We start from the raw sequence: 17662 nt of genomic DNA on the forward strand, positions 1-17662 counted from the left end.
GGTGCATACCTGTAAACTCAGCACTTGGGAGGCTGAAGCAAGAAAATCTGAGTTTGAGACTAGCTTGGGCATCACAGTGAGTTCAAGGCCAACATGAAATCCATAGCAAAATCCTGTCTCAAAAAACAAAAAAACAAAAACCAATGAAGAACACATAGCTGATTATTTTAGCACAATTTTGAGTCTGTGTGTAGATTACTGAGTCACTGAAGATGGAAGACCTTCCCTGTGTGTGATGGGGAACCAATAGGCCTGCATCCTGGATGCAGTAAAAAGGGAAAGGAGAAAGTCTGGCTTCTGCCTCTTCAGAAGAGTTTGGTCCTTGCCATCACCTTAGGTGTCATTTCCAGACTCCTAGCACAGATTCTTCTGCTTCCTGCCATAGATTCTCTCGGGACTCTGCAGTGAGCTCCAGGTCTCAGACTTGTGAGTGGATCTTTTGCATCTCCAATGAGCACCTGACCCTTTTTGTTCTCCACCTGACTCTGTAGATCGCCATCCTAAGCCTCCTTTGTAAATCCTTTATGTACCCTTTATGTAAGGGTACATTTGTGTACATAAAAGATACTTGTGTAAGTATCAAGTATCCTTTATGTACACAAATTATGTACACAACACCTATGTACACAAATTAAATCTGATCCTCTAGTGCACCCTGACACAAACTGCCTCAGCTACCTGTGCAGCCTCCCATGAACAATTTCATGCCTCACTCATGTGAAAAATCCAAAGCAGAATTGCAGAGGTGCTGTGCTAAGTATGGGTTACTTAGCAGAGGTGTTGGAGCAAGGCCAATTGGGTTAAAATTCTGTCCACTGCTTTGTAATTGGAAAAAGTATTTAATGTTGGTGTGTAGGCTCACACAGCTATGAAAATGACGATAATTCCTAGTTCACACTCTTGTAAGAATTAACATACATAAAGCACCTCAAAGAGGCCCTCGCCTGACACTGATAAGTGCAAAATATTCTTGTTAGTATGTTATATTAACATGTAAACGTACTTTTATGATAGAAAGACATCAGACGCTGGATACCAAAAGCTCCCATTTCTCTGTAATAAAAGAAGGGCAACAACGCAAATAACAACAATGGTATCTGAGCACTTGCTATATGCTAGGAACCATGGGAAGAGCTCTGCCCTTCTCCTGCCAGCCATGTCCTGGGTGGGAACATGACAGGAGCACAAGCTCACACTTCCCAGCACCTGCCCCTGCCCCAGAGCATCTGCCTTCAGTGCCTGTCCTCAGAGCCCTTACACTGATGATTTAGGATAGGAATTGTTTAGGAGAACTCACAGAGGTGGACAGGCCTCAATGTGCTATCCTCTAGTTGGTGTCTCTGAGTGGCTGGTGGCTGAGCCTAGGGACACCTGTCCTGGGCTTCCTCTTGTTTCTAGTCTCTTGGGGGTTGGGGCTCGTGGGCCCTGCCCTATGCTGCCCTTGACTTTATGCGGTTCCAAATGAATGTCCTGAAGCATCTTGGCCCAGTGAACCCTTCTTTCACTCATTCCCATGTGGTTTCCTCATGCAGGGTCTTAAGGCTGGGGTGTCAAGGCCTCAGAAAGCAGCACAGCATATTAAGTGGTCACTCTCATGAGCCAAGTGCCTACGAAAGTCAACTGTTGCCAGAAAAGGTTCCTGGTGACCAGAACCTTCAAAGTTCTGTTTAGACTTGTTGCCATGGGAGTTGTGTCATGTGCTGGGGTCTATAGCTGGGCTGCCCCCTCTGATGCCCCCCTTTCTTTTTATTGTGAAACAAATTTGTGTTCCTTAGAAAAAGCAAGTGGAAAACTAGAAAATGGAGTATGGCTTTACACTTTTCATCACTTTGAACATGTACAAGTGGCAGGCTGGGTGCCAAGTGCACATTTCCATCTGAAAAGTTCTTTTCATTGAGAATTAGGCTTCACTTAGGGATCTGTCAAATCTTAGGAAGAGTTTCTTTCCTGTGCTTGTTAGTTTCATTTCAATTTCATTAGGTAGTATGGAAATGTTCACAGAATACCCATAATAACTTTCCTTGAAGGATGTGAATGTTTCATGTTATAACCTCCTCATGTCCAGGGCATGAGGATTCCTATCAAGTTTTACTCTCATGGGCCTATGAGTGATTACTTATTCATCCTTAGATGTTTAACTCAGCCACACACTGTAGTGCTTCATACTCTGACATCCTGTGAAGGGGAGAGCAGGTGGTGATTGCAAGGGGAGGCTTTGCAAGGCCCAGGACATCATCACCGCATGCTGAGGAAGGACACATGCACATCACTCCTGGGGAACTTGTCTCATGGCCATTGCTATCACTTCCTGTCCTCCCATCCCAAATAGACCATGGGCTTTGTGTCTGTGCTAGGTAGTTTGCCTTTCCTAGAGCTGATGGCCCTGAGGCTGATCAGGTGAAATGCTATTTGGTTGGTCTCCTTCAAGCACAGTCTCCATGCTGAGCTCCCAGTGTGCTGCCAACAAATGTCATTGGGGGGCTGAATGAAACCAATTGTGACTTGTTTGTGCACCCCTCAACCATTTGCTGATGGCCATTTCTTCTGTTTCTGGGTCAACCCTTGAAAGTGAGCTTCCACAGCCATTCTTATACATGGGCTTGTGGGGATGCAGACTTTCATTTTAAAGAAAAACTACTTAAATGTGAAATTACTGGATCATATTGCTGGTTTATGGCTAACTTAGAAATTCTTAAAGTATCCTTAGAAGCAGTTGCTTAAAGCAGAGTTAGGTGGTTGCTTTTTTTGTTTTGTTTTGTTTTATTACGGTATACTGTGCTATGCTATGTTACGTTACATTCATTATGTTATATGTTGGTGAGGATTTTGAAACTGTATTTTCTGTGGCTTCTGATTTGATTTTGTATATTCAACCTGAGAAAATATAGGACTATCACATAACTCTGAGTAAGATTTTTTTTGGAGAAAATTTAAAAAGGAAAACAGAGTCAGCAAGGTTGGTACACACCTGTCATTTCAGTACTCAGAGGTTGAGGCAGGGCGATTGTTGTAAGTTTGAGGTCATCCAGTGCTACAAGGGAAGATCAAGGCCAGCCTCAACTTTGTAGCAGAACTCTATCTCAAAAAAAAAAAAGAACGGAAGAAAGAAAGACAGAGATAAAAAAAAGAGAAATAGAAAAAAGATTAAAAATGCAAAGTGAAATATCACCTGTGAATTCAGAAAAAAAAAATATGTGAATTTTTCTTCCAAGTGTAATTTAGTTAGCCCCCCTAACATAAAGTTTCCCATCATGTAGACATTGATGTGCTGCCAGGTTTGCATTGTTTCAATTGTTTTGAATGTTTTACAGAAATGACTGCAGATAGGCTACTGAATATACCTTCTTAGGATTTGGGTAGCTCAGTATGAAGAGAATGTGATCATTGATTTTTTTCCTCTCCTAAGTTTATATTTAGAATCAGAATTTGATCAAGGGATTGCTATTTTTTTGAAATAATAATAATAATGACCATATAAAAGATACTCTTTTTAAGTCTATGGAAAGATAAAAATAATTGCAGAATAACAGCAATTAATGTATATTGTACTGTGATTTCTAGGGTTTCTTAATGATCAATAATTTCATACATTTGTAATTTTTTTTACAGATTTTAAGACATGGTCTCACCAAATTTCTGAGTTTCCCATGCTAGGCTTAAACCCTTCATCAGCCTTCTTCACCCTCTCAGAGGGCTGGGATTCAGGTTTACATTATCCTGAGTCAACAATTTGCAGTAATTTTGTGTATTCATGGAATAAAATATTTGACATTGATCTTTAGACTCTTTGTAGAAAGAATCCATCTAGTTAAGCTATCTACCACTTTCCCAATCTTCAGTTTCTTTCACAATGTGTAGAACTGAAAATCCCATTAACAATATTGGTAGAGTCACTGCTTTTTAATTGTAACTGTGGTCAGCATGCACTTCAGAATATCACTTCAAATGCTTTCTGCTGGGGGACTGAGGCTTGGCATCCCTGAAGCATTTACTCTTCTTCTCTGATCACTCATGGAAATTGATGATTGGTGTCAAATCCCAAGAAAGATGAGAAGGTTAAAGCTACTAGCGACCCAATGCCCTCCAGAAGGCAAGGCCAGGGTAAAACATTTTTGCCTTCCCTCTGCTTTCCAAGGTTTTGTTTTGGTTATGGTTTGGGTTTTCCGTTCAGTTTTGAGAGACTGAATACAGAGCTTTTGCATTTAGCTCCATTACATTCCACTTTTAAAGGTCTTCCTTTTTACATCAGCTTCTCAGTAAATTGTTAAGTTAGTGAGTCTATTATTGAATTTAAGATGTTCCTGCCTCAGCCTTCCAGAGTGGTAGGATTACAAGCCACACCACCAGACATGATTTCATTATGATATTATTAAAAACTCACTGGCTGAGCAAGGAATGGTGAAAATACCTGCAATGTCAGCATTCAGGCCACTGAGGCAGCAGGATTCCTGGGAGTTCCAGACAAGCCTGCAACACACTCTGAGTTCAGCTCAGGGCAGAGCAACAGAGGGAGAACCAGACCAGAAAAAGAAAAGGAAAATATAGCAAAGGACAGGAATGGAATGAAGAAACAAATTCAAATTCCTGGTGACTCTATGAGTTGGTTTGTCTCTGGACTAGTCATTTTAATCTGCGGTCCTATTTTTGCAGTATAAGACCCTTTTGACTGCTGTCACTTTATAATATACTTGGAAACCAGGTATTTTGGTGCTTCTACATTTAATGTTCTTTACATGGCTAGAGGATGACTCTTTGTACTTCCTTGTGAATTTTCATATTGTTTTTTCGATTTCTAGGAAAATGTCAGTGGTATTTTGACAGGCATGCTTTGTAAGGGCTGGTTGATATGTCTAGCATGTACATTAACAACATGAATTCTTCCCATCCACCATCATGGTGTGTGCTTTCTTCTGTTAGTGCTATTGCACTGCTTGCATCAATTTCTACAAATTTTAAAGAACATATGAGTTTGGTTAAATTTCTCCTAAGCATTAATTATTTTTGATGAATTATGAGATGAATTGAATTCTTTGTATTTGAGGCTGCAGTTTGTTTGAAGCACATAGAAATGAATTGTTTAGGACATGTGGATCTTGTACCCTGCACCTTATGCAATTTTTGAATTTGTTATAAAAGGTGTTCAGTGGAATATAAGTTTCATATATGAAAGTTTGTGTCCTCAGGAAACAGAGACATTGCTTTATTCTTTCTTTCTGGTTTGGAAGCCTTTCATTTCTTATTCTTGAGTTAACTATAGGGCTAGGATTTGGAGTACTGTGTTGAAAGGTGTTGCAGGGCTTGTTTGGTTCCTGACCTGAGAAGAAAATCTTGCAGCTTGTCAGCCTCTGAGCACGATGTCAGGGATGGGCTTCTCATGTATCATCTTTGCTGTGCTGAGGTCCATTCTTCCTATATATGTTGTGTGAGTAGTTCTTACCTTGACAAAATGTTGAACTTCAGAATTTCTCAAAGCTATTTTTCCAAATCTGTTGAAATGTTAGCTCTTTCTCACTCTGTGAGAGTGACAAGTGACACTGAATGGTTTTTATAGTGGGATGGTTCTTACATCACTGAGATTGAGCTGAGTGTTGATCATGTTGCTTAACTTTTTCATGTGCTTGCAAATTTCGCTGACAAGCATTTAGCTGACTAATCTTGCTTATGTGCATTTGGAATATTGGTCAGTAGGGTGCTTTCAATTTTTTTAAATCTTATTTTTCAATACATTAATGTCTGGCTTCATTCTCAGGGTGACTTTGTCATCTAAAAGAAGTTGGTGTTCATTCTTTCTTTTCAATTTCTAGGAAGAATCTAAAAATGATAACTACTTATTCTTTATTATACACTTGAAAAAAATTCACTGGGTCATTTATCTTATCCTGGGTTATGTTCTTGTTATTACTGAGTTTTGATTGCTGACCCATTGCCTATATTCATTTTTGCTCTGTTCATCAGTGTGTTTGTTCCTGATGGTTGTGGGTCAGTGACACCAAAGGAGATCACATTCCCATTAAGGATCACATCTCATTTTACTTAGGGATGCAGCCATTTACTTTTGTGTCTTCCAAATAACCCTAGAGTATATATTTTTGTCAGTAACTTCTTTCAGTTACTTATACTTTTAATGCACAGTTTTTGTTTGGCAGTTACTGCTGAAGGAAACTGGAGCTGAGAAGAAAATCTTGCAGCTTGTCAGCCTCTGAGCATCTCTTATTGGTGCCCATCTCTTATTTCAGGCTTCATACACTAACCTGCCTGCATCGTCCCCACTTCCTGACCTGCTCCCTGTAAACACCTGTCCTGCTCCACAGCTGTGATGCATCCACATGTGGAAGTTGAGATCTGCACCTGGATGGAAGACAATCCATCAGCATTGGCTGTGTAACAAACTGCCCTTTTCATATAGTGCTTCCCTGAGTGAGACAGGAGGCCTCAGGCCTACAGGGAGGAGCTCTGGCAGCAGGGCCATTCTAGCCCTCTTTTGTCCAGCATGCAGTGTGTGCAGCTTTGCTGAGGAGCTGATGTGTGGATCAGGAGGCCTGGACCTTGGGCTTTCTTGCCCCTGGTGCCACGGCGTCCTCTACTACTGCCTGGCCCATTTTCCCTGACATGAGATCTCCATAGAGATCTCCATAGAGACTTCCTCTTCCAGGCTCCAACTCAATGTGCAGACTTTAGGTGTGAAATCTGTGACTATGACATTCAACATGTATATATTCAACCCAGAAAATGTACTGCTAAGTTTTTATTATAAAAATGACATTGACAGACACCTATATTCTCTTCTTACTCAGTTAAGTTGTGAAAAGTTAGATACCATGAACTGAAGTTAGAAAAGTTAGAAACCAAAGCTGCTGAGTGAGTTATAAACTTACAGGAACTGAAAATGCTGAAAGAAGGCCTGTGTTGGCCATGTCCCCAGTCTTACTTGAGATGAGAGAGAGCTTATCGCTTGGCCCTCTCCCCACCCAGCAGTGAAGAGACACAGGCCCACACAGCAGGCAAGGACAGGAGAGAGGAGCTGGTGGATGGCAGACCACTCATCCCAGTGGCCCTGATAAGTATACTGTGATCCTCTCTCTCACAACTGAGCCCTGGCCCTCTTCCTACCAGCCTTGTACTCTGTGCTGCCTCCCCGCCCTGCCCCACACCTTGGGAAGAGGTGGCATCTCTCTTTGGTTTAAGTAAGTAGTCTCAGGTGAGATTTTTTTTCAACTAAGTGAAACCCCATTTCCACCTTTATATGGACCTTCCTCCCCTTTTCCCACCCTCCTTCTGTCTTCTGAGCCTGATAATGACAAGCCCACGGAGGACTCTGCTACTGGAGAACTATTTGTATGTCATTAATATATACTCTCTTATGATAAATGACATATTTAGAAAAAAGAAAATCTTGATATACTTATCTATTTCACCAGGTTCTTGTTAGTTCCCTGCATCACTTCCCCACCCAAAAATGACATTGTATAATGAAGGACTTTGAGTGTAAAACCAAGAAGAACATTCACATTTCTGGTCCTCTGTAGCTCCATTCATTAAGTGATGGCAAGTCTCCCCATATCTGCCTCACTCTGCCTCTGTCATTCTGTTTGTCTCTGTCACTCTGTTTGTCACTGTATGCACATTGATGTCAGAGGTATTTCATTGTAAAAACTGAGACCTTCCACACACACATCCATCTTGCATCAATGGTTATTTTATGATCAGATTTCTTGGCCTCTTTCCCTGTGGGCCCAGAGAGACCGAGCTTAGAATCCCCACAACTTTCCCTGATTCCTGTGGCCCACACTGGTGCCCTGCACCCTCTACCTGCAGGGTAGGGAGGGTCCCAGTTTCTTCCTGTTTTAACAATGCTGTGAACAACAGTCTTGAAAAGAAAGTTAAAAATTTACACAGATTTTTCTTTATTTTTTGTGTTGTTGTTGTGCAGCTCTCTGTGTGGGAGAAACCTCTACGCTTAGCTCAGCGAGGTCCAGGGACCCTGTGTAGAGCTCTGCTGAGAGATGAGGGAAAGGGCTACGCTTCTCCACCCCATTTTCCCCCACTGCTGTTCGCCACCTGTCTTAAAACCTGAAGTCAAATGGGGACACAGCACATCTCCGTGACATGTCCCTGAATGTATCTTCAGTGAGTTATTGTGCATTTTGTACACTTTTTGGCCATATGAGCTGATTCCCTTATGAATTGCAAGAGTTTGTCTCTTACCTCACAAAACAAATGGAAAAGCAATTCCAACCTCAAAGATGCATGTATTTAAGTTTTACTTATAAATTGGGATCTATGTGGGATTGTTCTCTTTATCAAAGAGAAATATCAGTTAGTCTCTTCCATTAATGCTTGGCCAAACAGAGCTGTGGTGCACTGATGTGAAAACCTGGAGTACTAAATCACAGAGGCAGAAAGATCAGTGGTGGCTGGGCTGGGAGGGAAGAGAGGGAATTGTGTCCAAATGGGAATGAAGCTGTGGGAAATGTTCTGGAACCGGGCAGAAATGAAGATTGTACACATTGAGAATGTGTACATGCCACTGCACTGAGGATGCTAATTAAAACAAATGACATCCTATCATCTGTTTAAAATTAATTTATGCCATAATATTTAAAAGGAGTATAGAGACAAGGGCAAGAAAATGGAAAAAATAGTGGAGGAGATGGGAAAGTCAGGTTTTCAGCAGGAGCTGGCCTCAGGGGAGTGAGAAGCTGCCACCTGCTGTGGAGCCCCTGTTAGTCATACCTCTGAGCTGACAGAGATGGCTTCCTGGTGCTGGCCCTTCCCGTGGTTACAGAGCTAGTGAAGACACTGAAGATGGATCGGGTGCAGACTGCAGCTGGTCCTTGAGCATGGTGTGCAGGTGACTTTTCAACAGCAAGAGGAGTAAAGAACATCAATTTCCCAAGTTCCTTGCAGAGCCAACAAACTTCCCAGTGCCTGTCAGAGACAGCTCTGTGCCGAAATCCACTATCAGGAATTCTTCCCACACTGCATCCACCCTCTGTTTGCTGTGTGTCTCAAAGCTGCAGGGTAGTCCCTTAGTCTTGTTCTCCTCACACACCCTCAAGCCTGAACCCAGTCCTTCTCACCCTTGTTTCTACCACAGTGCACTCACAGTGCTCCAGCTCAGAAAGGTGAAGTGACATTGGAGAGTCCAAGTGGGTTTGCAGCTGTTGCTTGGAGCTAAGAAGAGGGCTGTGGTTCTGGAGGAGACACATGTGGGCAGCTGAGTGTGAAGTCTGATCCTCCCTCCCAAACTGCTCGGCCAAGGCAACCTGCTGAGTTGGACACCTGCCTGCTGCTCCAGCTGTGGAGAGCTGTATCACTCTATCTCCACCACCAGTGAAGCAGTGCTGGCCCAGACAGCCCTGAGAGACTGATAGATGACTCCATGGGAGAGTCTGTGGACACTGGGGTGACCATCTCTCCCTTCTTCAGGGAAGCTGTACACACATCTGTCTAGTGCTCCCCAGTGGCATTTTGCCTTCATGGGGGATGGAAACATGTCTGCTGTGGTACAGAAGTTGTGTTCCATAAATATGTGAGAAGTGAGGGGACAGAGGGATGTTTCCTGTTCCACCTTTCCTCAGTTGTTATATTTTGTAGTGACTTTCAACCCAGTACTCTGTGCTTCTGCTGGGCTCCTCTTCCACTGTTGTGCATTCATGTCTAGGGAAGCCAAGAGAGGGTCTCATGTACCATAATGTCAGTGGTACATGATCTGCCATCCAGGGTAGCCCCCACTAGTGTGGAAGGTCAAGAGGGGAGTAGATACATCTTTCCTGGTCACTGGATCATGGTCTGTGCCTGGAAAAGTGTCTGCACATAGTGTAGCTCTATGTATATTTATGAACTCACAGTACCAACTGGTTCTTGTCCTGATGTCTGAATGGGCCTGATGATTCTGCCAGCCCCCAGAGAAACTGGCTCTGAATAATACATCCCAAAGCCCATAGAGCAACTCTCCAATCTCCTCTACAATGAAGACAGAATGTTTACTCAGTGTGGGGATCAGAGCGGGAGAAACAAACCTTTCCCATGGAGAGGGCAATTCAATGGAGAATAAACATGGCTACTCCAGCAGGCCTTCCACAGAGCCATGGCCAGGGTCAGCAATTGCCTGGAAACCCCATTTTGTCCCACAGGGACCCAAAAAGCTTGGCCTTATAGGTACAGTTCACTGTTCTGAGAATTGCACTTTTACTGGGTGCAATTCTCACTTGTCAGTGAACTGAGGCCGAAAGATATAAACACATTTCAAAGCCTCAGCTTTAGATGGTCTAGTCACACTGTGCAGCTGAAAGCAAACTCACCTTCCCTGCATCGGGGCCTGTGGGGTGGAAATGTCCCTTGAGGGACCTGGGAAGGAAGAGCTGTGCATGGGGCAGCTGTGCAGAATGTCCTGCTCCATGGCTCTGTGAGGCTGTGCAGCCCACCTGCCTGCATCATCCTCACTGTGTGGAAGACTGCCAGGTTCTCCACTGACTGATTTCCAGTCTGTGATGAGACAGTGGGAAGCCTGGAGTTAGTGGCCCAGCCATACCACACCCCCCCCATGAGTGCTGGCAGCTGCAGTGATACACAAAGGTTAAATTTCATAAGGAGAAGTTAGAAATGATAACATGTCAGATCAATTTGTGAGCAAATAAGTCATTAACTCCATACATGAAGAGTATCATCCCATGTGTCCTGTGACAACCACACATTCTAGAGATGAGAAAACAGGCTTGTCCTGGGTGTGGGAGTAGGGACCTGTATATGATGACACACAGGGTACTTCCCTGTGGTGCTTCTGAAGAAATTGGGTCCAGTTTCCTTAGCCATGAAAGGCTGAGTGGCTGTGTTCACTCTCTCCTGGTACAATGCCATTTAGTCTAGTGGCGCCTCAACCTCTGACCTGAGGGGCCTGTATATTTTCCCTGAGACGTGGACAAAGTAGCAAGGGCCTAGGTTTTGGGTGAGTGCACCCCTGCTGATGTGATGATGTGTCAGAGCTGGGGACAGGGTAGAAGCACAATCACACCAGTGCCAAAGGAATAGCTGGGCCCAGGAGTTACAGTGAACTAAATCAGCAGAAATAAATCATGACAGGAAGTGAAGTGACTTAGTGTCCATGTCCCTATTTTGATGCTCCCACTAGTGTGTGGACAGTTACCTGACACCTGCCAGACTTAGTGGCTCAGCAGAGAGGATGTGATAGTTGAAGACTTAGACCCCAGTTTCCTTTGGGGGTAGGACCACAGGCCTGCTGTTTACTTCGACCTTGAGGGAGGTGCTGAAGGTGTAATCTAACCCTGAATATCCCCTGTCCTCCTTGGGCTTCATTACAGAGTCCTCTCAGCTCCCACTCTCCCCCTTCTGGCATCTGTTGTTATTGTGAGACCCCACTGTGGTACAGGTATGTGGATTGCAGCCCTGCAGGGACCTGCTCCAAGCTGATGTCTGGGGCAGCACTGTTGGTGCAGTGCCCAGTAGTGGGCAAGAAGCTTCTGAGATCTCAGACAAGCAGAGAAAAGACTCACCTAAAGCCTCCCAGAGATTTGAGTATAGCACAGAGAGACGTGGCAGCTTCTGGAAGCACAGGCTGCACACAGCTACAGCGTCTGCCCTGCCCAGTGAGCTTGGAGGAGCTCATAACCCTGTTCCCCCATGGTGGGATGGTAGGGACACCCAGGTTCACAGAACAGGTAGTCCCTAAGGGATGTTCACCAGCATTTATGATCCAGGAAGCCCTCAAAGCCACCAGCCAACCAGGACAGAAGACCAGGAGGTCTCACTTTGTCTCCTTTGGGATTGCCTAAGTGGGAAAGGATTCACCTTTCTTGTGACAGCACAGAAGACACCAGCCATGTGATGAACCAGGTCCTTTAGTGCAGTTCCCCATGGCAGCTTTTCAGACAGCACCTGGAACTTGCTGGCCTGGCGGGGAAGCCAGGCTGGGTCCTTCTGGAAGCTGATCTCACCCACCTTCCCCTCCCCATCTAGAATTTATTCTCACCCTGTGGTTCCCCAAGCCCTGGACCAGCTCAGGCTCACTTTTCAGCCCCCATGTGGGCTTCTTCAGAGCCCGTTATTTCATTGTCCCCAGCCCAAGAGGCAGGATTATAGAAGGCTCATCTCTCAGATGAGTCTTGACAATCATGATGAATGTTCAGTAGTCCATATCTCTGGCCCCTTTGTTTTGCTGACACTGTTTCATAACTACTAAAGGAACAGCCTTTGGGGTGCACCGTGCAGAGTACCTATACACTGCCAGAGAATAGCAGAGTGAAGACAGATTCGTGACTATTGGCAATTGAACAGTTCCTGGGGTAACTGTCAAAACTACCTCCCCAATACAAGGGCAGCTGGAATGCACTGGAGAGACCTATCACACTCACATGGGGAGGACTGTTCTTCACCTCTAGAAAGAGACACTTTCCTGTTATCCTGGAATCACATTAAAGATCATGTTGCATTGTACACTGTGCATCAAAACTGGTGAATTAGGTGCCTCATCTCTTTGAGCACCCACACTCCGCCCTTGAGTGCATTTTGTGTATCCTGCTAGCAAAACTTTCTGAAGCCTGTGTTTAAAAAAAATAGTGGAAGCTGGACATGGTGGTGCACACCTGTAATCCCAGCACTCAAGAGGCTGAATCAGGATTCTTGAAAGTTTGAGACCAACGTAAGCTACACAGTGAGCTGAAGTCTAGCCTGAACTGCAAAGTGAGACTTTGCTTCAAAAAGACAAAAGTAAACTAAACAATGGTGGATGAGAACACTTCTGAGTAGAGAACTTGATATTACAATGTGTGCATAGCTTTTTTTCTGTTTAACTTCTCTCTCTCTCTCTCTTTCTCTCTGTCTGCCTGTCTCTCTCTCCCTCTCCCTAACCCCCCTCTCTTCTTCTCCCTCTCTTTCTCCCTCTGTGTTTTTTTGATTCTCCATATTCTTCAGCCTAGACTTGAACTTCTGATGTTCCTGACTCAGATTCCTACAGTGTGGCAATTGCAGTTGTGCACACCTATGCCCGTTTCACAGAGTGATTGTAACAAACACTGTTTACTCTAGATGACTTACAAGGGTGGGTGTGTGTACTCTTTTGGTTGGTTTGAATTAATTTGTCAATTTTTATTTTTGTTTTTGTTTTTGTTTTTTTTTGGGGGGGTTTTTTTTTGGTACTGTGGACCAAACTCGCAACCTTGCATTTTCTAGGCAGGTGCTGAAGCTGCTGAGCTAAGTTCCAGCCTAAAGCAATGTCTTGTGGTTCTCATTACCTTGAGGATGTCATCTGAAATAAGTAAACAATTTAAAGGGGTCTTTTCCTTAACGTTCACCTTCCCAAAGAACAAGTGCTTAACCTATACCCTCCTGTGTAGCAGCTAACTACTTTGGGATGTCTACTCCTGGGCTACCAGTAAGCTGGGAGTGTTGGACAGTTGTTCCTGACTGAATTGTAGATTGAGGCAACTTCATTCTCTTTGGTTGTTGTTATGAAGTACCTTCAAGAACTGTCATACCTCAGACACAGTGAAGAAACCCAAATTCCCTGTACCCAGATCCATGGCACTGATGACTAACTAAAGTCCAAATCCCTGCTGAGTACACCTTTTGAGAGGAGACTAAGTTTCATTCTTCCCTGGCATCATTTCCTAAGCCCTGTGACAGACATTTGACTCACTTCCATCCCACCCCTGTTCCCCACAGGTCACTGAGTGTCTCAGCTGTCCTGACCTGGACTGAAACATGGTTCTCCAAGCAGCAGATGAGCAGCTCCCCAGCTTGCTGCTCTGACCACAGTCTGATGTGCATCCTTCCCGGACTGAATGACAGGGAAGTAGCATCTCTTGATGCCACTTTCACACATGGCCACCATGTAACTGGGAATGTGGCCTCTCTTATTCCCTGAGCCTGAGGGGAGTCACTTGAACTGGTACCGTGGCACAGCAAGCTGAAGCACAGGGTCAGTGCCAGGCAGCACGTAAAAATCCAGGCCCCTCTGTGTGGCACCATGTGGGAGCTGAGCACCATGAAGGAGAGCACAAAACAAGGGCAGGAACAGGTGCTGTGGAAACCACAGAGGTGGGCAGCCCTTCTCTGATGTGTGGACCCCAGTGCCTGTGAGGGCATCAGGATGGGCCTCTTGCATAGAACAAGGGAGTTTCTGGCCTGATGTTGATGGGTCAAGGTGGCAGTGGACACTGGCTCTGTCTGATAGTGAATTTGCACAACACAGACTGCGTGACTGCCTGACTTTGTCTACCTAGGTCCTTCTTTGTCCACCCCAGTCTTCTGTTGACCTTTAGGTGGAGCCACAAGAGGAGACACTGCATGTGTAGCTGCCCAAAATATAGCTGGTGCAGTTTGGTGCTATCAGCCAAAAGGTATGGTGGTGACAAAATCAAGTGCCAGCCATTGAGTAGCTCAGGGACCTTTCTTTGCCTTCTTCTTCCAGCTTCCATTCTCTCTTTCCCCAGGCATCCGGCACTCCTCCTCTTATGCTCCCTTCTCCTCTCAAGGGCACACATCTTGGCTTGTGCTAGCCCTGCTGACCTGGGAGCTGCTTGCATTCCTCCAGACACTTTTGATAAAGAGAGAATCCAGTACCCACAGGTATGGCTGATTTGATGTCACCCAGAAAAAGTTAGAACCAAAATGTGCTGTCCTTGATTCACAACCTGGGCCTGAAGCTACCAGGAATATTATTCTTGGCTCTAAACTCTAGAGTTCTCCTCAGGACATGGTGGTCAGAACTGGGGGATCAAGATCAATCTGATTGTGGAGCAACCCAGGACCTGACCTAAGCTTTGGGTCCCTGTGTGATGCATGTGTTCCTGGATATGTGGGGAGACAAATGCAGGTGCTCCTGTCTGGCAGAATCCAGATAGATATAGTATCTTTGAAATGGCTCATATGATATGGGCAGAATTGTATCTACTCAGTGAACAAAGGCTGGGTGCACCAGACCATGAAGCGGGGCCCTCAGATCTCTACTACAGTTTGGAATAAAGGCAAATAAGTGTGCCCCCGCCCAAATGTATCTGCATCCAAATTCCTGCCTCCAGGGCTCATGCATTTTGGTCCTGTCCTAAGAACAATGGAAGGTATTATAAGGCATGGCAGTGTGGTCAGCCTTCTAATGGCCTGGCTCTGGGCCCCTCAGGAGCTGGACAGCACCTGGACATTAGAGAGGGCCAAGGGTCTCTTGTGTACAATGTTACACTGTCCCAGTGACCACTTTCATGTTATGGCCCCAGTCAACTCTTCTTTCGTTTTGGCCACCTCGTTGCCAGGCTTCCATTGTGGTCTCACTATTCTTACCCAATGTCTCCTGATTCACAGCAGAACCGATTTCCCAAGTCCAGTTGCACAGTGAGGTTGTGGGCCATTGTCCTTGTGTGAGACAAGCACCTGTGCCATCAGCAATAGTGCTGCTGTATTGTGAAAAGCTGTGGAGTGTGGTGAGAACCCTATGTGTTTTAATCCCCACCACATGGATGCTGGGTTCATGATGTACAGAACAAGATTCCTGCCACTCAGATGAAACTTTTTACTATAACTTTCCTTCCCATGATCAGTTACTTGGAAGTTGTGTGCCAGATAAATATATGTTGAAGGTCCTGCTAAGCATCTCCACCCAGACTGTCAGGTAGCAGCTCAGCCTTCAAAGCTGGGTGGGAGAGGCAGAGAGGGAGGTGGAGGAGAACAAGGGGCTTTGTCCTCCAAGACAGCAGCTACAGAGGGGCAGGGGCACCTTCAGCTGCCACTGTTACACCCACATCTGAGCCTGTATCCTGTGGTCAGAGAAAAGACAGCAATTTTGATCATGTTGCTAGAATCAGTGATCTGAACAGAGCTACAAAGGCAGGAAGTTGGAGTCAGACTGAGGGCTTCTCCAGAAGATTTGCCTGCTTTTTGTTTTCGCTTTCTGTTTCATGACTTAGTCATCACCAGATATAGGTAGTGTGGATTCACTTGTCCCCAAAAGAATGGGCTGCTTCTGGGGATCTGGGGCAGTCAGCACACAGTGAGATCTCCACGTGTCTCTGTTAGGTTGTGTATACAGCAAAGTATAAAAGTGCATGTTCCTATGATAGAAAGATTGGTCCCAGAAACTCCATTAGTGAGGCCTTAACTTGAGGACAGTTGATGCTTCGTTCTTGAGCCTGCATCTGCCTGAAAGACCCCTTCCCTGATACCTGGAGAGTGTCCTTCCTGTGTGAGATTTATCATTAGTTGCACTTTTTTTCTCCACAAGTAAGAAGTGGATTTTCTTTCTGTTTATTTTGTTTGTTATTTATGACATATTTTTTTTTACTAGAACTTCTTTTCAGTGTATATTGATTACACTGATGGTAGGCACATGGTTTATTTATTTTGCAGAATGCATATTAGATCCTATGTGGTGCATGATAGTGCAAACCATCAGCTAGAGAATGTTCTCAAAATTGTTTGCATTGATCACCCAGAATTGAAAAAAAAGTGGAAAAGTTTACAGAGAAAATCTTTCAGATACAAAAACATACTTTAAGTCAAATATATTAGAGAACACACGAATAAAAGAATAGATGAACATAGGAAAACAATGAAAAACAAAGGTTGCCCAACATAGTGAAAAAATGGAATACATGAAAGAGATCCAAAAAAGCATTCAACAATTTCGATGCTACATAAGAGATATATAAAACATATAAGAGATTGAAATTATATGCACAGACTGAACAAAAGAGAGGTTTAGAATTTCAGATCTTCAAGGCAAAATTGTAGTTCATTGTCATGAAAATAATGCTATCTTAAAATTAGCAAGAGACTATGAGAAATCAATCCAACAGGTAAAAAATGCATCAAAGAAGAATTTCATGACATTGATTGGGGTCAATAAGAAAGCAAGACACAACACAAATACCATAAAATAGTCACAAAATAATAGCAGAAAACCTCCCAAGCATGAATAAAGAATTTTCCATACAAATAAGTGAACTCCAAACAGACATAACCAAAATAAAACTACAACAAGATATATAATATTCAAGATTCCAGAAATACAGCACAAGAACACAGTATAAAATGCTGTTAGGGAGAAGTCACAGATCACTTATGATTGAAAGCACATCAACTTCTTAGCAGTCTTTTTTGTAGCTTGGTATAACTGACATCATCTTGAGCCCTGATTTTAACTGGTGCCCTATATTTAACCCAAGAGAATGGAAAATTACTCAGAGTGCACATCCTATGAGAAAAGCAGAATGAGCTGCACCACCTGGAGAAAAATTACCCAGCTCAACAAAAGAAACATGATACAGCTGTCAACTAAAAATTAATTTAAGATTCTAGCTCGATTGTTTCCAACAGGATGTCACTTTGAGGTTCTCTGTTTAAAAGCTTTGTAAGTTTCCAGTTCAGCCACTTATTTGGACTCTGAAATTTGTAGGTAATCTATATGAGTGGTTCTGAGTTCTATTAATCAAATTCCAAATTTATCAATTTGTATGCTTTGATTCCTTTATATTTGTTCATGAACCTACCTCAGTCTTCTCAACACAAATATCCAAGTAAAGAAGAAAGCTGTAGTTGAAACAGAAGAACAAGTCCTGAAAGTTGGACAGAAGTACAAGTCCTGAAAGGAAAGAACATCCAACCCAGATTAATGTACCCTGAAAAACTTTTAAAATTAATGGACACATAAGAT

This window comes from Cavia porcellus, unplaced genomic scaffold, assembly GCF_034190915.1.
Source record: "Cavia porcellus strain 051 isolate PalLab524CR breed Dunkin Hartley unplaced genomic scaffold, mCavPor4.1 scaffold_42, whole genome shotgun sequence".
NCBI classification, from domain to species: domain Eukaryota; kingdom Metazoa; phylum Chordata; class Mammalia; order Rodentia; family Caviidae; genus Cavia; species Cavia porcellus.